General features: G+C 38.0%; 1 long non-coding RNA gene across 1 annotated transcript; it reads right to left on the bottom strand.

Annotated features, from left to right (window-relative positions):
• Positions 1-240: 240 nt before the first annotated feature.
• Positions 241-23,539, bottom strand: LOC138917440 (uncharacterized). The gene is made up of 2 exons (XR_011425455.1): positions 23,399-23,539; positions 241-473 (listed from the first exon to the last, which is right to left on the bottom strand). It is a non-coding gene; the product is annotated as an uncharacterized lncRNA (long non-coding RNA).
• Between the last annotated feature and the right edge of the window lie 817 nt (positions 23,540-24,356).

Below are 24,356 nucleotides of genomic sequence, written 5' to 3'. Positions count from 1 at the left end.
GAGCACACAAACTCAACCACTACGCCACCAGCCAGGCCCTGCACTATTATTATAAGTTTAAAAGTTTTTCAAAATAAAAAAAGTTATTTTTTAATGAAAAAGATAGGAAATTCAGAAGGGCTTAAGCAATATTCTGAACTTATATAAGGGTCACATGGAAATACAATATCAGGGCAGCATTGCATCTGTATTTGTCAACACTTTTTCACTTGTAAGTGACAGAAACCCATTTCCAACTGGTTTATTACAAGAGGGCATTTATTAGTTCACAGAATTGTAAAGTCCAGGAATGGGATCAGTCAGGCATGGCTGGATCCACATGTTCAATGATATCCTCAGGAATTAGTCTTGCTCTCTTTATCTCTATTCTCTGCTTTCCTCCACATTCGTCTCATTATCAAGCAGTTTTGCCATTTCTGGTGAAAAGATGGTTGTCACCAAGTCCAGGCTTTTATTCTATCCTCTCAGCAACTCTAGCAAAAAAATGAAAGCATGCTGTTTAACAGCTCCAACAAATGTCTCATTGACTCTGATTGGCCTGACTTAGATCATCTATAAACCAGTCATTGAAGTAAAGGACACACTAAGTTGCTTGTTTTTTAATAGGCAAAATAAATTAAAGTAGAATGGAAATATGTTCCATTAAAGTAGTCTCCTTTCCTTTCCTGTTGCCCAGTTCATCAGTTTCCCCAGAGGCAACACTGCTACCAGTTTTTTGGCAACCTTCCAGAGAAATTATTTTACTAAACAGGCACATATGTGGGAGTGCATGTGCGCACACACACAGATGGCAGCATTTTATACACACTGTTGTGCACCTTACTTCTTTCACATAATAATAAATCCTGGAAGTTGTTTCATGTCAGTACATATAGATCTGCTTCATATTTTTCACGGATGCATAGTATCAGAAAACGTGAATATATGATAAAAATCTTTTTCATTTCATTCAAAAAACTCTCATAACAGATACCTAGAAGTTCAACATCTTATAAGTAGAGTTTGGATTATTTTTCTCTAACACCATGAAATTGCCCTCCAATAATCTTGTAAGCTATTCTTACAAGTTATCCTTATATAATTTGAGATTGTCCCATCCAGAAAAATCTCTTAGCCCTGCAAATGTATAGATTTCACTACCCATTCACTTGTAGGAATCATTCTAAATGTGTTCAATGTTCACAGACTTGGCTGAAGATGCAAAGTTGGTCAGTTTCTCCATACTGTTCTCCAATCAATTTCTCCCTATTCTCATTTCATAAAGGAGGCAGTTACTCTACGTTTGAGTTAGAATGACACACATTTGAAATAGTGTCGTAGTTAAAATATTAATAAAGTCTCACTATATGCAGAAAACAGAAGCAATGCAATCCCTACCCCACCCCCAATTTGAAAAATCTGTCAAAAATTTCATAATTTCAATACTAGCAGTCCAGGTGAATTGTACACTGTGTTTACATAGTTGCCAAATAGGGCATTCGTCAGCTGGTGAAAAGAAAAACTATTGCTTTTATGTGCTTTGGAAAATTTCACCAAGTTAAATTTTCACTTGTCCACTTTACATTCCCTTGTTATTGTAATTTAATATCTCAAACAGCATCTTTTAAATACTTTGTTAGGTGATGGTTCTGATTCCAGAGCTATGCAAGATGCCCTCAAAATGTGAGCAGTGATCAAACCTTACGAGGAAGGCCAATCATCATGATGTACCACACTGACAATTTGGAAGAGTGCACTCTGCTAAAGAATAGAGATCATGCTGAGAAATTTTTAGAAATAAGCATTAAAATAAATGTAAGTGACATTGGTTATTAACCTGGAAACGGATGAGTTTTGAATTATGTGACAGTTTTAGATCTACTTCCCCCTCATAAAGAGGACTGGCCTTGAAGTTTCTTCAAAGTTCTCATCTCTGCTCTGAGGCTTAACAGCTGTGAGACATCTGGCAAGTGACTTAATCTCTCGAAGCCTTAGTTTCCTCCTTGGAAAATGGGGATGGCAATAGGATTTAACTCACAGAGCTCTCATGAGGATTAAACAAGATAACCATGTAAAGTGCTTTTTGCTGTGCCTGGTACAGAATAAACAAGAAAGGCTCAGAGAAACAGTAGCGGTAGTTTTCGTTGTGGCTCATTTCGAAGCATTAGTTGGTGGGTTATTGCTCCCTCAGATCTGATAAAGGATCTTTTTCTGGGAGCTAAAACCGCCAGTTGCAATAAAAATCAGAATAATGGTTGCCTATTGGGGGAAGGGGGTTGAAGACTGATTATGACAGGGCATGAGGGAATTTTGTGGGGTGACGGAAATCTTCTATATCTTTATCATGGTGTTGGTTTATACAAGTGCATACATTTCTCAAATTTTACTGAACTATACTCTTAAGATTTACACATTTCACTGCGTGTAAATTTTTAATTCAGTTAAAACAAATTAGCATCTTAAGCTAATGACTGTCCTACTCAAGGAACAAAGGCACCACTTCTTATGGTTTAGCAGGTGAGAAACAGAAATTATTTTTCAGGCCATGCAAACAGGGAAAACTGGTTTTTCTTGCTGTCCTAAAACAACAAAGTCCCACAGATGGGAGAGAGGTAGAAGTCAAACAAATTAGTAGCAGTGAAGGCTTCAAACTCCACACCAGCTTCCCTATATCTAGGTTTATGGCAGAGAGAGAAGGCAATGAAATGCCGATTGAAATTTCAGGGACCCAAGGATAAGACATCTCCTGCCTGACATTTTGAGAGTATTACCCCCACACACATCTCCTGCACTAGACAGGGGCATGCAGGAAAGAGGACAGCATGCTACATCTGGGCAAGGAGTCAGCGAGACCGCTTGGGTCTCTGGAGGCTCCCAGTACATCCACATGCCCCAGAATAGTCAAGGAAACAACAACAGTAACAACACATTGGAAGGCTTGCTATGTTCCAAGTACTTTTCTAAGTGTGTTATATCTATTACCTCAGTTAATTCGCTCAGAAATCCTATGTACATAGACACTATTATTATTCCCTTTTATTAGGAAACCAAGGCCAGGATGGCTAAGAAATTTGATCACGGATGTTTGTCTAATAAGCGGTAGAACTAGGCAGTGTGTATGCAGAGCCTTTTATCATCCAACTTTTTCTTCTTCAAAATAGCTTTTGCTACTGAATTACATTAGAATCAGGGTGTCATTCTACAAAAAAGCTTGCTGGCATTAGGATTGCATTGACTCTATAAGTCAATTGAAGAGAATTGACACCGTAACAATATTGAATCTTCAAATTCATAAATTGGTATATTTCTTCATTTATTTAGGTCTTCTTTAATTTCTCTTGAGGTATTTTGCAGTTTTCAGTGTACAGGTCTTGTACATACTTTGTTAAATTTATCCCTTAGTATTTCATATCTATTGATGCTATTGTAAATGATATTTTTTCAAATTTTCAATTTCAATTGCTTACTGCTAGTATACATATAAATACAATTAATGCTTTTTATGGAGCTATAATTCACATAGTGTAAAATTCATCCTTTTATAGTATATAGTTCAGTGGGTTTTAGTATATTCACAAGGTTGTGCAATCATCACCACTATCTAATTCTATAACATCTTTCTTACCCCAAAAAGAAACCCCATAGCCATTAGTAGTCATTCCTCAGCCCCAGCCCCAGGCAACCATTAATCTACATCTATCTCTAGGGATTGGCCTATAGAATTAATTTTTCTGTATCAACCTTATATCTTGCTAAAATCACTTATTATTTCTAGAGCTTTTTTGTAGATTCCTCTGGATTTTCTACATACGTTCACGTTGTCTGAGAGACTGAATATACAGATAGACTTCAGCCAGACCGTATATGACAATGAAATCTGACCCACACCTCTGCAGCAACCAGTCTAGGAAGCCAAACCAAGCCTCTGAAGCAATCAATCCAGAGTGGTCAGAACTCGATCAAGGACTGCCAGCTTCCCTATGTTTTGATCCCGCTTCTAACTCAACACCAACCAGAAAAAGATGAACAACATCTTCAGACCATCACATAAGATGCCTACTTCTAGTTAACCCACCTCCAGCTCCCCCATGCCAATAACCTCCAATCAGTACATGCTTGAAGCCTTCCCTTTTTTTCATTATGAAGCTTTCCCACTTCCCTGCCTGACTTTGAGTCTCTGCCAAATGCAAGTGTTAGTGGCTGACGCTCTGCAATAGCAAACTCTGAATTGGTCTCCTCTTATTTGTGTGGTCTTCATTTATTTCCATGAATCTATGAATAAAGAAGTTTTACTTCTTCCTTTCCAATATATTTGCCTTTTATTTCTTTTTCTTGCCTTATTACTTGTTAGGACTTCGAGTGTGATGCTTAATATAAGTGATGAAAGCAGACACCCTTACCTTGTTCCTCATCTTACGACATTAGGTATTTTTTAAATGAAATTAAATTGTTACGGAATTTAGACTTCTTTGATTACATTTAAAAGTACAGGGTAATAGTTTTATTTTAAAATATCAATACATGTAGTATTCTAGTACATCTTTTGTAACTATTTAAACTCATGATGAAAGAGTTTAAATGTCAACTAAAAATTGAGCAAGGTGTTACATAGATGTTTAAAATTCTCTTCTTTTCTTTCTTTCTTTCTTTTTTTTTGTGGGGAAGATTGGCCCTGAGTGAACATCTGTTGCCAATCTTCCTCTTTTTGCTTGAGGAAGATTGATGCTGAGCTAACATCTGTGCCAATCTTCCTCTGTTTTATGTGGGATGCTGCCACAGCATGGCTTGATGAGCAGTGCATGGGTCCACACCCAGGATCCAAACCTCCAAATCCCGGGCCACTGAAGCAGAGCATGCAAACTTAACCACTACACCAGCAGGCTGGCGCCTAAAAGTCTTTTAAAAGGAATGAACAAAGTTTAAAGCAGACTCCAGTAAAGGCTGCCACTGAATCTTGGGGAGTGACAGTGTCCAAGTTGGTCAGCAGAGGCTGACTCAGAGGATTGGGGTCCGACTGGAAGTGGCAGTGCCATTATGCAGAAGGAGAATGCAGGGTCAGAAATCAAAGATATAGTAAAAACAAAGAAAATTACACTTCATGCATACTTGAGATTGTGATTGATATTACATTTATGGTCAGTTAATTTTCAACAGGGTGCCAGCATAATTCAATGGGGAAAGAATATTATTTTCAACAAATGGTGCTGGGACAACTGGATATTCACATGCAAAAAGATGAATTTAGGTCCTTACTTCATATCATTCATTAAAAAATAATTCAAAATGAATCATAGAACTAAATGTAGGAGCTAAAATTACAAAATTTTTAGAAGAAAACATAGGAAAAAATCCTTGTAATCTTGGGTTACACAAAGAGTCCTCAGATGTAACACAAAAAGCACAACCCATCAAAGAAAAATATAATTAATTAAACTACATCAACATTAAAAATTTTTGTACTTAAGAAGACATCATTTAAAACAGAAAGTATGTGGAGGAACTGGAACCACTGTGCACTGTTGAATGGTACAGCTACTATGGAAAATAACATGATAGTTCCCCTAAATATTAAAAGTAGAATTACCATATGATCTAGCAATCCCACTTCTGGATATATACCCAAAAGAATTAAAAGCAGGGTTGCAAAGAGATATTTGTACACCCATGTTCACAGCAGCGTATTCACAATAGCTAAAACATGAGAGCAGCCCAAGTGTCCATTGATGGATAGATGGATAAGCAAAATGAGGCATATATATATGATGGAATATTATTCAGCTTTTAAAAAGAAGGAAATTATGACACATGTTACAACATGGATGAAACTTGAGGACATTATGTTAAGTGAAATAAGCCAGCCACAAAAAGACAAAAACTGTATAATTCCACTTACATGAGATACTTAGAGTAGTCAAAACCATAGACACAGAAAGTAGAAGGGTGGTTGCCCGGGGCTGTGGGGAGCGGGCAATGGAGCATTATTGTTTAAAGGGCATAGAGTTTCAGTTTTACAAGATGAAAAGAGTTATGGAGATGGTGGTGATGGTTGCAAAACATGATGAATGTATTTAATATCATTGAACTGTTCAGTTAAAATTGGTTAAGATGGTAAACTTTATGTTAGGAATATTTTACCACTATTTAAAAAATTGAAAAATAACAGTCAACAGATCAGAGAGTTTTATGTACAAGTCCTTCCAAATTTTCAAGAAACAGTCAGTCCACACTGTTCATTGATTGCCCCCTGGTGCTAGGCCCTGTGCCAGGCACTGAGCTGCAACAGTGTGCAAAGTTAGGCACTCTCAGTGCTCTCATGGTGCTTACAATCTAATGGAGTGGGGGGGGGGGAAGGATATTAATCAAAGGGTCTCACCTCTAAGCCCAATTATTAACTTAGGCAGTGCCCTGGAGAAAAGGGCTCCAATTCTCTAGGAGGGTGTAAAAAAGAACCTGACACAGACTGAAAGCGTGGGGAGTCTCCTCTGACCCTGGGATGCTTGTGCTGAGATCTCCCATTGAGAAAAGCATTTCAGAGAGGATCCTATGAAGGCCCTGAGCAAGAAGGAACATGGAACACCAGAAGGACTGAAAGGAGGTCAGTATGGCTTAATTGCAGCAAGTGGGGAGTGGGGCACAATGAGGTTAGAGATGTCAGCTGTGATAAGAGGATGCAGGGACTGGCAGGTCATATTAAGAATTTGAGGGCTTCATCAAAAAGTGATAGGAGACCATTAGAGACTTTAAACAGAAAAGAAACATGACCAGATTTGTGTTATGTTTTTAAAAATATTTGAAAATATCCCTCAGGCAATAGCATAGAGAACGGACTGGAGACAGGCCTAGGGTAGATATAAGGAAATAGGTTTAGAGGATACTGCAGTAGTCCTGGTGAGAAAGAATGGTGGCCTGGATGGCAGAGATTTACAAGATACATAGGAGTTAAAATCAATAGGCTTGGGAATTGATAAATGTGCTTAGGGAGAGAGAGGTTCATGGATGGCCAAAAGCAGCTGGATAGACGGTGGTGGTCCTGTACACTGAAACAGAAAACACACACAGAGAACCAAGTTTTGAGGGGAAAAACAGTTTGTTCTTGGAGTACAGAGATTGACGTGCTTTAGGAATAATCAAGGACAATGCTGAGCAAGCAATTTGATATACAGGTGAATAGTTCTAGGAAGAGATCTGGCCTGGATGAAGACAGGTGGGTGTCAACTGCATATTTACTGAGAGGCTGAGAGAGAACTCTCGAGGAAAGAGACTAGATTAAAAAGAGAAGAGGGTTTAGGATTGGACTTTTAGGAGTTCAACACTTAATTGCTTGTAGAGGAGAAAGAGCTTGCAAAGGATTCTGAGAAGGAAGGGTTGAAGAGGTAGGAGAATTTGGCATCATGAAATCAAACGGAAGAGTATTTCAGAGAGGGAGAGGTCAACAAAGTCAAATGCTGCTGTGAAGTCAAAACTTTCTTTAGATTTAACAACATGGAGGTTATATTAGTTATCTATTGCTGAGTAACAATACCTTAAATTTTAGCAACTTGCAACAAATGCATATTAACTCATGCAGCTTCTTAAAGTAAAGAATCCAGGAGCTGCTTAGCTGGGTGGTTTTGGCTCAGTCTTGCATAAGGCTGCTGTCAAGATGTCAGCCAAGGCTGTGGTCATCTGAAGGGTTGAAAAGGCTGGAGGATCCTCTTTCAAGATGGCCCACTCACAGCTGACTTCCTCAGAGCAAACAATCCAAGAAAGAGAAGTTGAAACCACAATTTGACCCAGTCTTGGAAGTCATACATCATCACTTCTGGCATATTCTATTCATCAGGAGCAAGTCACTAAGTATAATCCACACGAAGGTAGGAGAATTAGATTCTACTTTTCGAAGGAGGAATATTAAAGCGTTTTTGGCCATATTTTAAAACCACCACAGAGGTCAGGTGATCTGAGCGAGCGCTATTTCTGTGGAGTCTTAAGGGGTAGAAGCTAGATTGGAGTGGGTTGAGAAGTCACTGTGAGTCTAGGAAATGGAACCTGTTAGTGTAGATGACTCCCTCAGGAAGTTTGTGAATGAGGGAAAAGAAATGGGATGGGAGCTAGAAGGGAAAGTGGACTGAAAAGATTTGAGTTGTAGTTGTTTCCAAGAGGAGAGAGACTTTGTCATGTTTAAGTGCATGGGGAGGACCCAGTTGGGAAGGAGCAGTTGGATATATCAGTAAGGGAAAGAACAATTGAGAGTGTAAGGTTTGAGGACAATGTGAGGGAACCAGACCCAGAGGATAGTTGTAGAGATTAGCCTTAGATGTGATGAGAAACAGCACTTCTAATGCAGCAGGAGGGGAGGATGGATATGGTTGTGGGTGCACTGTAGTTTGGTTTGGGAAAGATGAGGGAGTTCCCATCTTTCTTCCGTTTTCTTTGTGCAGTAAACGGTCTTCTGACAGCATAAAGGGAGCTGGAATAGTCAGAAGTTTAAGGAGAGTAGAAAAGATGTGAAATAAATAACTGTAGAAAGTAGGAAATCAAATTCACTAGAAAAGAGGAGAACTATCAAGAAGTGTTGAGGGTTGATATGATGTTGATAATCATATTAGTCCACTGGAATTATAAGAAAATCTCTGAAAAAGGGAGAGCAAATGGTATTAAATTAAAAGAAGAAATCATAACCTAAAATATCCAGAGGAGAAAACTGAAACAAAAGGTTAAAGCAGCTTGAAGGGTCTCCAACCTCAGAGGTAGTAGATATGGGGGAATAGGAATGAGATCAGCCAGGTCTCATTCCTGTTAAAATAAGGCAATAAGGGAATAATAAGGTAATCCACACTAGCTCTTATCAAGCAACTGACAGTAGAAACTTCTGCCTCTAAGTAAGAGCAATGAGTGTGAGTGTGAGCACCTGAGCGAGACAGGCAGGGCACTGCAGTGCCCATGGTAATAATGTGGTCCCCAGTCCCAGAAGACTAGATACTAACATACCCCATCCAGCAGCAGGTCCAAACTCTTTCCTGAAATTACTGGCAACAAGATGTGGTAAACAGATCCAGCACTCACATGTGGGCTAATAGGGAACTTCAAAAACTAAAATGAACACCCAACCCAAGAATGACAAAACATCTGAGGAAAACTCTGACATCAAAAATGAGAAACACCACACCTTGCAAAAGAGAGAAGTAACACCAAAGGAAATAGAACTAATAGAGCATGACTGGGTTCTTCTCTCCTCTGAGTAAGAGTGAAGAAACTGGCTCAGAATGTCTTACACCTGAGCCCCAGCTTTGAAGTCACAAGCCAGGAATTTGCCTCTTTTGTATTCTGGTTCTGTTGTGACAATCTCCCTTAAGGCAAAGGATGATTTAGAGTCTAGTCATCTGAATAGAGAAAGAGTTACATACTAGATAAAAATACATGGGTTTAAATATCAAAATATTTTCCCAGCACACCAAACAAAAGATTATATTATGTATGTTACAATATCAATGTAACAAACAGTAGAACTCAAGATGAAAAGCACTAAAAGAGACAAATAGTCATATTTCATATCAATAAAAGAACAATTAACAAAGAAGTATTGAATTCTTATATATCTCTCATCAGAGCTTTCAAATAAATACAGCAAAATCTAATATAAGTATCAGACTTCTGAGTTAAGATGATGAATTTTTCTCCCTTAATATCTAATGAAATGAGCAATAAATGTTACACCCACACACTTACACACACACACACACATACACACACACACATCACCAACATCACCAACATCAGCCAAACTAGACTGGTGGCCAAGAAAACAGTCAGAATTGTCTGGAGCAAATGGAAAGGTCCTACCTTCAATCTCTCCTCCCAATAGTCTTACTGGTGAATTAATGAGATCCTGAAAATTCTTGCTAATTCTTGCCGGAGTGATCCAACCTGAACAAGAATTCCTATCTTTTACCTCTTCTGACTAAGAAGTAGGACTTAAGGCTTCTAGAGAAGAATTGGGAAGGTAAACAATGGGACTGACTTTCAAACGAAAGGGAAATTTTCAGAACTATCCATTGACTGAGAAAATGTCCCAAAGAAGAATAAATCCAAATGGACAACAAACTTTGAAAAGATTGTTTTAAAGCCCACTGACTAAAGGTCTCCAGGAACATATCCATAGTAAAGAAGTTAGGTTTATTTACCTTGCTGCAGCAAGGGAGAAAGTTCACCAGAGGAACTGGAGAAGCCTCAGCAAGAGGATTGGAAGGGGCTTTGCACACGATTTGGACTTGTGCTGGATTGTTCCAAGAGAAATTAAAGACATGGGGACCAGTTATGAATTGAAGGTTGTCAAGAAATTGGGACAATTTAGTGGCTGGATATCTTAACTTTTATGTAGGAAGTAGGAGGATTAAAGCAAAACTAAAGTTGTCATTGGTAAAGGAGCTGTCACTCAGGTCAGTCAGAAGTAGAGGATGTTATGCAAGATAAATGCAAATTATAGCAACAAATACCTGTTTTTCACACAGATTGACAAAAGTAAATAAGCAATAACACCCAGTGCTAAGGAGATAGGTTTTATCAAGTGTTATAGATATAGTGCAAATTGTTAAAGCTTTTTAAAATTATTATTATGGAGAATTTCAAACATAAAAAAAGAAGACAATGGTATAATGGACTCTCATCATACCATCTTCAACTATCAGTTCATGGCCACTCTTATTTCATCCATCCTTCCATCCACTTCTCTTCCTCCAGTATTTTTCTAAAGGAAGTTATTTCACCCATAAATATTTCAGTATGTGTCTCTACCATTATCACATCTCAAAAAATAACAAAAATTCCTTAATGAACTATCTAGTCAGTATTCAAATCTCCAATTGTCTTATGAATGTCATACTTATTTTTACACTTTGTTTGAATCAAAATCCAAATAAGATCCACACACAGCTTTTTAAAGTAAATAATATGGCCTCATATGTTAAAAACAAAAAACATACATATCCTTTGATCTAGTGATGCTAGTCCTAATAATCTACAGATCAGTCTGTAAAAATATGTATTGTGGCATTGTTTGCAATGACAAAAAACTTGAAAACAGCTTGAATGTTCATCAGTGGAGAAACTCTCCATTGAGGAATAATGTGCACATCTATAGGATGTATGCATTTCATAATATGAATAAATGTGGACATCTATAGTACGGGTAACTATCTTGCTATTGAAAAATCAAGCTGGAGCTGTAGCTACTAATCTGGTGGGTTGCCCTGATGATTTAAGCAAGAAAGGCTATAACTGAGAAATATGTATAGTTTATAATCTCACTTTTCTTTTTAAAGATTGGCACCTGAACTAACAACTGTTGCCAATCTTTTTTTTTTCTTTCTGCTTTATCTCCCAAATCCCCCTGGTACATAGTTGTATATCTTAGTTGCAGGTCCTTCTAGTTGTGGCATGGGGGATGCCGCCTCAACGTGGCCAGACGAGTGGTACCAGGTCTGTGCCCAGGATCCAAACCAGCGAAACCCTGGGCCGCCACAGTGGAGTGTGTGAATTTAACCACTCGGCCAAAGGGCCAGCCCCTATAATCTCACTTTTGTAAAAGCAAATGACAAACTCATAATCTTTTACATATATTTCATATCTTTATTTATATATATGCATGCGTGTCTGTATATCTATGTAGATATTTACACTTTCATGGAGAAGAACGTGTGGGCTTACATACATTTACAACACTGGTTACAAAATGGTGGTCAAGAGAGAGTACATAAAGCAAAAGAAAATAGGAATAAAAACAGATTAGCAAAATGGAATAATAGGGCCAGCCCCAGTGGCCTAGTGGTTAAGTTCTATGCACTCTGCTTTGGCAGCCCAGGTTCAGTTCCAGGGGTGGACCTATACCACTTATCTGTGGCTATGATGTCATGGTGGGTCACATACAAAAAGAGAAAGACTGGCAACAGATGTTAGCTCAGGGGGAATCTTTCTCAGCCAAAAAAGAGAAAGATTGGCAATAGATGTTAGCTCAGGGTGAAACATCCTCAGCAAAAAAAAAAAAAAAAAAAAAACGGAAAAATATTTATGTATATGTTAAATGAAATGTAGAAATGTAGAGATCAAAACTGTAGCCATGACATTGTTGCAAATATGTAAAACTGAATATGCATGTAACAAAGACAAAGGAAAACGTAAGTGGTAGATTTTTATCTTGGATTTTTTTCACAAGAAAGTAACTGGAAAAAAAGAAAAATAGATTAACAATATATATGTGTGTGTGTGTGTGTGTGCATATACATGTCTTCATAATAATTAAATGCATAACAGAATGATAAATGAGAGCAATTTTTGTCTATTTGATGTTGTCAAAAATGCTAATGCAGAAAATGTCTGTTCAGATGATTATGTTGTAAAAAATGGTGTTAATAACTTCATTTCCTTGCTAACTCAAGGCAGACCTCTTATTTGGTCAAAACCACCCAAGAAATCCTGGAATGCCTAGTTTAATGCAGTGTCACCAGATAACTCCTGTAAAACTAAGGTTGGCATTGTGATTATTAATGCAATTTGGCCTGAATTGGTTTCCTAATCCAATTATTACTCGAATCAGAAATGTAAAACTTCTTCATTCTAATTTTTCTACTAAACTTACTGCTAATGAACAAGTTGTTAGGTACAAAGACAGGATTTATGCAATTCATCCTCTCCCAAATCATTTCCCATCTTCTTGTAATTTAATGGTTTGCTTTGTGCACAGGTTCTTTTGAACTCTGCTTCCCCAGGAGTCCAACAGTCCTTTAGATAAACTGACTCAATTCTCCCACTACTTCCCTCCATTCAATTTAAATTCATGAACTAGCATAAGGCCAAATATTCCTTCAAACAGTATGTACTAACTCAGACAATTGTAAACAGAAATGTAAAGCCAACATTAAAATTGCATGGCCATAAAATGATTCAGATCATGTTCATAATTATTTTTAACACTATTATTTACCTGAAAATTACAAAGTTAACTTTTTCCTTTTGTTTCCCATAGAATTTTCAGACTCCCAGGAGGTCTGCGCACCCAAATAGAGAAGGGGATTTAGAATTTTAAGAAGTTTATTGACGAAAGCAGCTGGGATTATAAGATCATCAATTAGCCTGATAGTTCAACTCTAATTTAGAACTGATTCGCCTTACAATTAGAAGCAACTATTTAGTTCCTCTTTCTTTATTTCTCTCATTCCCCCACTTGGACCATTCCCCCATCCAACAATGGCATTTTGAAAAATTTTGACAAAGAATTTGGCTTTAAATCAGCAATTCCACATCTAGAAATCTAACTTAAAGAGATATTTGGTTCAGAGTACGAAGATGTAAGTACAAGAACACTTAAAACTGCAGTATGATATTGTAAACATCCTAAGTGTTCATTATTAGATAACTAGTTAAATAAATTATCCAAGCAATGTAATACTTTGCACAATAAATCTTAGCTATTCATACAACTAGTGAGAGCTACTGAATAAGATGAAAAGCCTAGGAGAAAAAAATAATGAATGTGTATGAACAGACAGTTTCAAGAAAACAACTACAAACGGCCAAGGAACATTTTTAAAATATCTCAACTTCATTCATAATGAAGTAAATGGAAATCAGAACAAGATACTAATCTTAATTTATTTGATTGACAACAACTAAAAGATCTGATAACCAATGATTGTGGAATTTTAGGAAATAAGCACTCTCAGACACTTTTGTTGGAATGTTATTTGGTGCAACCTTTCTGGAAGATAATTAGTAATTTCCATCAACATGTAAAATACATACACCCTTTAACCCATCCCAAATGCTTTAGGTTTTCTCTGTGGATATGCCGCCAAGACTTGTTAAGTAAAAAGATGTTCTGTAACATTACTGGTAATAGTAAAATCAAAACCACACATTAAACAAACAAGCAAAACCCTAGCAACAACCAAAATATCCACGATAGGGAAATGGTTAAATAAATTGTGGCACACCCTAACAAGTGACTTTTTTATGCAGCTGATGAAAAGAGAAAGATATATTTCCCTTGCAGTCAGGGAATGATCCCCAAAATATATTAAATGAAAAAAGCAAAGTAACTATGTACAGTGTGATCTTTTATGTGTTAAAAACAAATGAAAATAAACAAATTTCAAAAAAGAATTAACTCAATTTAAAAAAGAGATATAAATATAGAAATAAGTAAATGTAAGTAATTTTGTATATTTTGAAGGATTCACAAGAAACTAATAAAGGTATTTAGCCTTGGGAAGATGAACTAGGAAAGGGAGGGTAGCTCTCAACTTTCACTTTTTATTGTGTAACCTTTTGTAGCATGACTTTTCTAATCTCATAGATGTGTTTCTTTTAATTTTATAAATTGTTCAATCAGGGATTGGAGAATATGATACACTTTTTGTTTGCCTCTTTCTGCTTTTCTATAAAATAAGAAGAGCAAATGTCAGACTATTTTTAAAATACTATTATGAGCCAACATAATGAATAATGTAGATCTATATAACCTGACACAGAAAACTGTAAGGACATATTTTTTTAACTTAAGAAAGCCAATTGCAATACAACGTGCCTAGTATGATTCTATGTGTGTGAAATTGTATGTCTGCACCTGTGGGTATCGACCACTCAGAGATGTCTGGAAAGTTGTTATTGAAGAGTGACGTGGTTACACGTTCTGCTTTGCAACCATTCTAAATTGTTCAAATTTCCTCAAAATGAGGATGTATCATCTTTGAACACAGAGGATAATACAAAATTTTTATAAATACTTTGAAAGCTACTTGATATCTCAGCAAACTAGAAGCTGGGATGGAAATGGAGAAAGGATAAGAAACTTATTTAAGTAAAGTTACACACACTGAAAGGCTGCCTACTGAAGCAGTCCAGTGAAGAGCTAGGAGCGACCTGAAACTGGTAGATTGTACCTGGAATCCAGCAGGAGGGAGAGAGTGTTCCCTAGGGCAGAGGAGAAACCTGAGCTGGCTTGCTTTAGCATAAACAAAAGCAGGTCTGCAGGCACTGACCCTGCCACATAATGAAAAAAAGAAAAAAACAACCTTTTAAAATGTATATCCACCAAAAAAAATCCCATTAATAAGGCAAGAAGCCCAATTGCTTAGAACATTTTTACTGCAAATGACAGTTTCAAATCTCCATATTAAAGCAGACATGCTCTTTGGATAAAGCTAAAAATATGTCCTATTAATAAGCACATATGAATATAGGTAAATACACAGAAAAGCTCTAGAGGAGTAAACGTGGAAGCACTGAAGAGGGGGAATTGGGATCAAGATGGAGGAGGTGGTCAAGGGGCCTTTAACCTTACCTATAATTTTTAATTTTTTAATAAAAGGAAAATATTCACATTTTTGTTGTGGTAAAATACACACGAAATTTACCACCACAACCACTTTTAAGTGTATGATTCAGTGGCATTAGTACAATCGCAATATTGTGCAACCATCACTATCCATTTCCAGAACTTTTTTACCATCCCAAACAAAAACTCTGTACCCATTGAATAATCCTCCATTCTCCCTTCCCCCAACCCCTGATAACCTCTATTCTATTTTCTGTCTCTATGAATTTACGTATTCTAGGTACTTCATATAAGTACAGTCATGCAATATTTGTCCTTTTGTGACTGGTTTATTTCATTGAGCATAATGTCTTCATTTCATCCATGTTGTACTTTATGACATAATTTCCATCCTTTTTATGACTGAATAGAATTCCATTGTGTGGATATACCACATTTTGTTTATCCATTCATCTACTGATGGACACCTGGATTATTTCCACCTTTTGACTATTATGAATAATGCTGCTATGAAGATTGGTGGATAAGCATCTGTGAGAGTCCCTGCTTTCAGTGCTTTTGAGCAAATACTTAGGAGTAGAATCATTGGATCATATGGTAATTCTGTGCTTAACTTTTTGAGGAACTGCCAAACTGTTCTCCACAGCACCTGCACCATTTTACATCCCCACCAGCAATGCACAAGAGTTCCAATTTCTTCACATCCTTGCCAAACCTTGTTGTCCATTTTTTAACAGCCATCCTAATGAGTGTGAAATGGCATCTCATGTGGTTTTGCATCTCCACATATTATTTTTTCTGTATAAGTTTTTTATTAAAAATTATTTTTTAAAAAGAAAGTAAAGGGGAATGACATCAGCATCATTGTGGGGTGAGCTCTTCCCTTGGACTCTCCCCACTAAGAGACAACAAAAAGCACATTCACATACCAACAAAGGACATTCACACAACACAAAAGATGTCTGAGAGACCCACGCAGCCATATGTCTCACGGTGGAGGTGTTGGACCCCCCAGAGGAATTGGAAGGAGGTAAGGGGATCTCCTCTCCCTACCCCAATGGCAGAGACCCATGGCACAGGACTGCATGACTCTGAGAGGAGAGGGGGGAGGGATGGCCCTCTGCAGAAACGCCTTTGCTCTCCAAGTTCCCTCACAGCCCCTGGGAAAGCCCCACACAGAGGTGGCTAAGCTATTGCCAGGGTGTCTTCATCAAGCCAGCATTTCAGGAGAGCAGATAGTGAGGGCAGAGTGGAAACACCCCCAGGACTGTGTAGGTAAAGGCAGCACCACCACCCCCCCACCCCCGCCCAGCACTCCAGCTCACCTGGTTGGCCAGAGCACTCATGCATATGAGAGAAAAGCAGTGGCTGTAAGCAAGTGAGCTGAGGTCGTGGTGGGCTCAGAATACATAGCTCTTGACCCCCAACCAGCAGTGGCAGGTAGAAGCTGAGACCAAATACTATCATTATGTGGAGGCACAAATACACACCATAAAACAATATGAAAATACTTTTAATACTCCAGACCAGAAGGAAAACGACAAGTACCTAGAAATCAATCCTGAAGGCACAGAAATTTATCATCTAAATGACAGAGAATTCAAAATATCTATCATAAGAAAAAGAAAATGAGTTACAAGAAATACAGATAGACAGTTCAATGAAATCATGAACTTCTTCACAAAAGAGATTGAAACTATAAAGAAAAAACAATCAGAAATTTTGGAGATGAAAAAAACAATGGATGAGATAAAGAAAAATCCAGATTCCTTCAACAACAGAGCTGATATTATGGAGGAGAGAATCGGCAGTCTATAGGACAGAAATATAGAAATGCTTCAGATGGAGGAGAAGAAAGAACTAAGACTAAAAAGAAATGAAGAAATTCTCTGAGGAATATCCAACTCAATTAGGAAATGCAATATAATTATTATAGATGTTCCAGAGGGAGAAAAGAAGGAGAATGGAGCAGAAATCTTGTTCAAAGAAATAATAGGCGAGAACTTCCCAAACCTGGGGAAGGAGCTGGAAATACAAGTAAAAGAAGCTAATTTAACTCCTAATTAAATAATTGAAGAAAGACTTTCTTGAAGGCATATAGTAGTAAAGCTGGCAAGTTAATGACAAAGAAAAATACTAAGGGCCGCAAGGGAGAAGAAAATAACTTACAAAAGAACTCCTATCAGGAGTTCAGATTTCTCGGCAGAAACCTTATGGGCTAGGAGAGAGTAGAATGCTATACTAAAAATTCTGAAAGACAAAAAGTTGCAGCCAAGAATACTCTATCCAGTGAAAATATGATGGAGAAAAAAATCTTCCCAAGATAAACAAAAGCTGAGGGAGTCCATTGCCACAAGAGCCCACACACACAAGAAATGCTCAAGAAGGCTCTCATACATGAAAAGAAAGGGTTTACTAAGCCTTGGGCTAGGAGATTAATATGTAGACAAAACCAGAAAATGGCAGCTCTCTATCAGAACAGATTATCAAACACTTAATTATAACATTAAAGATAAAAGGAAGGAAAACATCAAAAATAAATATAATCTCATCATTTTAACCACAAACTCACAATACAAGACGGAATAAGTCATGACAGTAATAACTTAGAAGGGGAAGAGGAAAGGGATGGAATCAGCTTAGTCTAAGGAAATAAGAGGCTATCAGAAAATGGACTATATCATCTACAAGATTTTTTATACAAACCTCATGGTAACCACTAGAAAAATAATCAGAACAGAGACACAAATGATAAATAAAGAGAAAACTAAGAAAAACATCATAGAGAACTACCAAACTGAATTGGTAGTCCAAAATACACGGGATGAGAAACAAGGGAAATGCAGAAGAATCAGAAAATGAGAGATAAAATGGCAGTGTTAAGCGTCACATATCAGTAATCACTCTAAATATAAATGGATTGAATCTCTGATCAAAAGACACAGAGGGGGACAGCTCCATGGCAGAGTGGTTAAGTTTGTGCACTCCACTGCAGCAGCCCAGGGTTCGGATCCTGGGCGCGGGCATGGCACCGCTTGTCAGGCCACATTGAGGCGGCGTCCCATATCCCATAACTAGAAGGACCTGCAACTAAGATATACAACTATGTACCGGGGGGGGGGGGGGGTTGGGAAATAAAGCAGAAAAAAAAACCGATTGGCAACAGTTGTTAGCCTAGGTGCCAATCTTTAAAAAAAAAAAGACACAGAGAAGTGAGATGGATTAAAAAACAAGACCCAACATTATGCTGCCTCCAGGAAACACATCTTAGCTCTAAAGACAAACACAAGCTCAGAGTGAAGGGATGGAAGAGGTTCCTCCAAGCTAATGGCAAACAAAAGAAAGCAGTTGTTGCCATACCTCTAACAGTCAAAGTAGACTTCAAGACAAAACAAGTAAAGAGAGACAAAGAGGGGCAGTATATAATGATAAAAGGGACACTCCACCAAGAAGACATAACACTTAAAAATATATATGCACCTGGGCTGGCCCCGTGGCCGAGTGGTTAAGTTCGCGCTCTCTGCTGCAGGCGGCCCAGTGTTTCGTTGGTTCGAATCCTGGGCGCGGACATGGCACTGCTCATCAGACCACGCTGAGGCAGCGTCCCACATGCCACAACTAGAAGGACCCACAACGAAGAATATACAACTATGTACGGGGGGCTTTGAGGAGAAAAAGGAAAAAATAAAATCTTAAAAAAAATATATATATATATATATATATATGCACCTAACAGAGGAGCATCAAAGTATATAAAGCAACTACTAACAAACCTAAAAGGAGATATAAACAACAACACAATAACAGTAAGGGACCTTAACACTCAACTTAAATCAGTGGGTAGATCATCCAGACAGAAAATCAGAAGGAAATAGTGGATTTAAACAAAAAACTAGACCAGATGGACTTAATAGACATATATAGAGCACTCTATCCAAAAACAGCAGAATAGACATTCTTCTCAAGTGCACATGGAACATTCTCAAGGATAGACCACATGTTGGGAAACAAGGCAAGCCTCAATAAATTTAAGAAGATTGAAACCATATCAAGTACCTTTTCCAACCACAATGCTATGAAACTGGAAATCAATTATAACAAAAAGCTGGCAAAGTGACAAACGTGGAAACTAAATGCCATGCAACTGAACAACCAATGGATCATTGAATAAATTAAAGGAGAAATCAAAAAACATCCTGAGACAAATGAGAATGAAAATACACTATACCAATTCATATGGGATGTAGCAAAAGCAGTTATAAGAGGGAAATTCATAGCAATACAGGTCCGCCTTAACAAACAAGAAAAATCTCAAAATTAAATCTTAAAATACACCTAAGAGAATTAGAAAAAGAAGAACAAAGCCCAAAGTCAAAAGAAGGAGGGAAACAATAAAATTTAGAGCAGAAATAAATGAAATTGAAACAACAAAAAAACAGTAGAAAGGATCAATGAAACAAAGAGCTGGTTCTTTGAGAAGATAAACAAAATGGACAAACCCTTAGCCAGACTCAAGAAGAAAAAAACGAGAGAAGGCTCTGACAAATAAAAATGGTAAGCAATAGCATATATTGGAGAATACGAGGAAGGCATTTGGTATAAACCTAATTCGGCCTGACCTTGTCTTTCCAAAAGGGCCTGACCGTGGCTGTTGAGCATGCATTGTATATCTGCTTTAGATATTCCCTATGGCAAGAACAAAGGCCCTTGAGATAAAGGTGCAACTTCCCTCCCCTCCCAATGTTGGCATTTCTTTAAGGATTAAGCATCTTTCTTTAGGCTAGAAACTGATTGCTGTGCTCACCTGTGACCACCCAGGTCAAGACAATAGACGCCTCCTGCTATGCCCTCCAAGAGAGCAGACCCACTACCTGCTGTGTCCATCAAGCGCTGTGCCGACAGGGCAATCTTGTGACTATTGTGGTAGGGACATTTCAATCATATGTGAAATGTCCTATATGGGGGTATATAACCACTCTGTATACCTCACTTCCTTGGTGCCCTTTCTTCCTTCGGGAAGAAAGGCCCCGGGCCATGGTCCTCAGATTTCAGCTCAGAATAAACTCACCCAAATTTTCATTTATAGATTGGTTATGGATTATTTTCGTTGACAGCTCAAATAAAATCAGAAATAAAACAGGAGAAATTATGATGGATACCACAGAGATACAAAGGGTTATCAGAGAATATTATGAAAAACTATATGCCAACAAATCAGACAAACCTTTAGCCAGACTCACTAAGAAAAAAAGAGAGAAGACTCAAATGAATAAAATTAGAAATGAGAGAGGAGAAATAACAATGAATGCCACAGCAATACAAAGGATCATAAGAGAATACTATGAAAAACTATATGCCAACAAATTGGACAACCCAGAAGAAATAGATAAATTCTTAGACTCATACAGCCTCCCAAAATTGAACCAAGAATAAATAGAGAATCTGAATAGACCAATCACAAGTAAAGAGATTGAAACAGTAATCAAAAACCTCCCAGGGCCGGCTCTGTGGCCGAATGGTTAAGTTTGCATGCTCTGCTGCGGCAGCCCAGGGATCGGATCCTGGGCACGGACATGACATTGCTCATCAGGCCACGTTGAGGCGGCATCACACATCCCACAACTAGAAGGACCTGCAACTAAGATATACAACTGTGTACGGGGGGGGGGGGGGCCCGGGGGGCGGGGGGGGGGGGCGGGTTGGGGAGATAAAGCAGAAAAAAAAAAAAGATTGGCAACAGTTGTTAGCCTAGGTGCCAATCCTTAAAAAAAAAAGGGAAGATTGGCAACAGTTGTTAGCCCAGGTGCCAATCTTTAAAAAAAAAAAAAAACTTCCCAAAAAAATAAAAGTCCAGGACCAGATGGCTCCTCTGGAGAATTCTACCAAACACTCAAAGAAGATTTAATACCTATCCTTCTCAAACTATTCCAAAAAATTGAGGAAGGCAGAACACTTCCTAACACATTCTATGAGGCAAACATCGCCCTGATAACAAAGCCAAACAAAGACAACACAAAGAAGGAAAATTACAGGCCAATATTGCTGATGAAATAGATGCAAAAATCCTCAACAAAACATTGGCAAACCAAATACAGCAATGCAATAAAACAATCATGCACCATGATCAAGTGGGATTTATACCAGGGATGCAGGGATGGTTCAACATGCATAAATCAATCAATGTGATAAACCACATTAACAAAATGAGGAAAAAAAACTACATGATCATCTCAATAGATGCAGAGAAAGCACTCGACAAGATCCAACATCGATTTATGATAAAAACTCTCAATAAAATGGGTATAGAAGGAAAATACCTCAACATAATAAAGGCCATATATGACAAACTCACAGCCAACATCATACTCAATGGAGATAAACTGAAAGCCATCTCACTGAAGAACAGGAACAAGACAAGGGTGCCCACTCTCAACACTCCTATTCAACATTGTACTGGAGGTTTGGGCCAGAGCAATTAGGAAAGAAAAAGAAAATAAAAGGAATCCAAATTGGAAAGAAAGAAGTGAAACTCTCGCTGTTTGCAGATGACATGATTCTGTATATAGAAAACCCTAAAGAATCCATCAGAAAACTATTTGAAATAATTAACAACAGCAAAGTTGCAGGATACAAAGTCAACTTACAAAAATCAGTTGCATTTCTATACTCTAATGATGAACTAACAGAAAGAGAACTCAAGAATACAATCCCATTTGCAATCACAACAAAAAGAATAAAATATCTAGGAATAAATTTAACCAAGGAGGTGAAAGATCTATACAATGAAAACTATAACATATTATTGAAAGAAATTGATGATGACATAAAGAAATGGAAAGATAGTCCATGCATATGGATTGGAAGAATAAATATAATTAAAATGTCCATATTACCTAAAGCAATCTACAGATTCAATGCAATCCCAATCAGAATCCCAATGACCTTCTTCACTGCTAAGATCTGTGAGAACAGAGGCCCCGGCTGTCTTGCTCTCTGTTTCATCCTCAGCCCCTAACAAGGTGCCTGACACCTAGTAGGCACTCAGCAAATACAGTGTTCACTGGATGAATAAATGACTGCATTAGCCTTTCAGTTTACATGGGATTAATGTATGATTTGAGGGGAATAACTGTATGAAGAAGTGTCACCTCGAAAAATACACACACAAATATTACTCAGCCAAAGAAAAGAAGAAAATCCTACCATTTGCGACAACATGGATAGACCTTGAGGGCATCATGCTAAGTGAAATAATTCAGACAGAGAAAGACAAATACTCTATAATCTCACTTATATGTGGAATCTAAAAACATCAAACTCTCAGAAACAGAAACTACAATAGTGGTTACCAGGGTCTAGGGTGTGGGGGAAATGGCATGATGTTGGTCAAACAGTACAAACTTTCAGTTATAAGATGAATAAGTTCCAGGGATCTAATATACAGCATGATGATATAGTTAATGACACTGTATTGTAAACTTGAAAGTTGCTGTGAGAGTAGAGCTTTTCTGTTCTCACCACAACAACAACAAAACGGTAACTAGGTGAGGTAAAAGATATGTTAACTAACCTTATTGTGATAAACATTTTGCAATATGTATGTGTATCAAAGCATCACAGTGTATACCTTGAACTTACACAATGTTATGGGGCCGGCCTGGTGGCATAGTGGTTAAGTTCGCATGCTCCACTTTGGTGGCCCGGGGTACATGGGCCCGGATCCCGGGCATGGACCTCCATACCACTCATAAAGCCATGCTGTGGCAGCATCCCACACACAAAACAGAGGACGATTGGCAGAGATGTATTTCAGCGAGACTCTTCTTCAAGCAAAAAGAGGAAGATTGGCAACAGATGTTAGCTCAGGGCCAATCTTCCTCACCAGAAAAACAAAAAAAACAAAAACCTTACACAATGTTATATGTCAATTATATCTCTATAAATCTGAAAAAAATGTAAGACAAGTCACCCAGAAAAAAAGAAAAGTAAAATACACACACATACTAATTTCTGAAAAAGACACCATCCATCATTTTGGAAATCTTGGCTAAACAGCATATTTCAAAACAGATCCAGGATAGCCAAGAAAATAAAACCAACACTACTTACAGTTTTAAGAAAAGCAACTTCAGGGCCAATATTCATCCATCTGGGTTGCCAAATAAGAACAAGGTACTTTTCAAGTCTACTCATATCACATAGCCAGGGACCCTGTGTTTCCTGAGTTTCAGGCAGGATGGCTGATGAGAAAGATATATACAATGAGAACATTGTTGTATTCCTAAAGTTATATCACTATTTTTATGCTTGAACGTCAGCTAGTTATATTAATCACTCTATCATAAATTCTGCAACAAAAGTAGATATTTGAATTTTTTTCCAAATTTGTTCATATATCCATGGATGAACATTACTTATCGTAGATGGCAACCATCCATAACCTCTCCCCAGCTAAAGAAGATGGGGGCCATTCAACTTGTTCCCCCATTCCTACAAGATTAAAGTGCACCAAACTATTCTTCTCCCCACTCCCCAAGCTTAGAAAGTCCCCAAACTATTGACCTGAACAAACTACTGATGCCCTTGGGGGTGAAGGAAGGGAGAAAAGAGATAGTTGGTGCTAAGAGAGGGGCACCAAGATGGGAGCTGCCTCTATTCCCTTCTTCCTTAAATTATATATGTAAATTCTCCATGTGTGAGTCAACTGGAGAGTACAGAAGGTGGTTGAGGCTCAAGGCTCTTGCTAGCACTCCCCAAGAGCCTCCAGACAAAGATCCCCAACAACAAAAGGCTATATGTTAGAGTGCCCCGGAAAGGCCTTGGGGGGAATGTTCGGAAGAAAGGGGTTGAGACTGACCTCTCCTAAGTTAGGGAGTGCACAGGGGAGGCTACTGAGAGCAACAGTGTGCCCAGTCCAAGTAAGAGAGCTGGCATCTGGACTCCTGACACATTGGGAGAACTGTTACTGAAGTTGCAACAACCAACAGAAAAAAACAGACTTTTCAAGGACAGTCTTACAGAGAACATTCTTTCTCTCTCCTCCTTATGCCTACTTGGGAGGAGCAAG

The sequence above is a fragment of the Equus caballus genome, chromosome 14 (assembly GCF_041296265.1).
Source record: "Equus caballus isolate H_3958 breed thoroughbred chromosome 14, TB-T2T, whole genome shotgun sequence".
NCBI lineage: Eukaryota > Metazoa > Chordata > Mammalia > Perissodactyla > Equidae > Equus > Equus caballus.
This window is presented reverse-complemented; position numbering and strand designations above follow the sequence as displayed.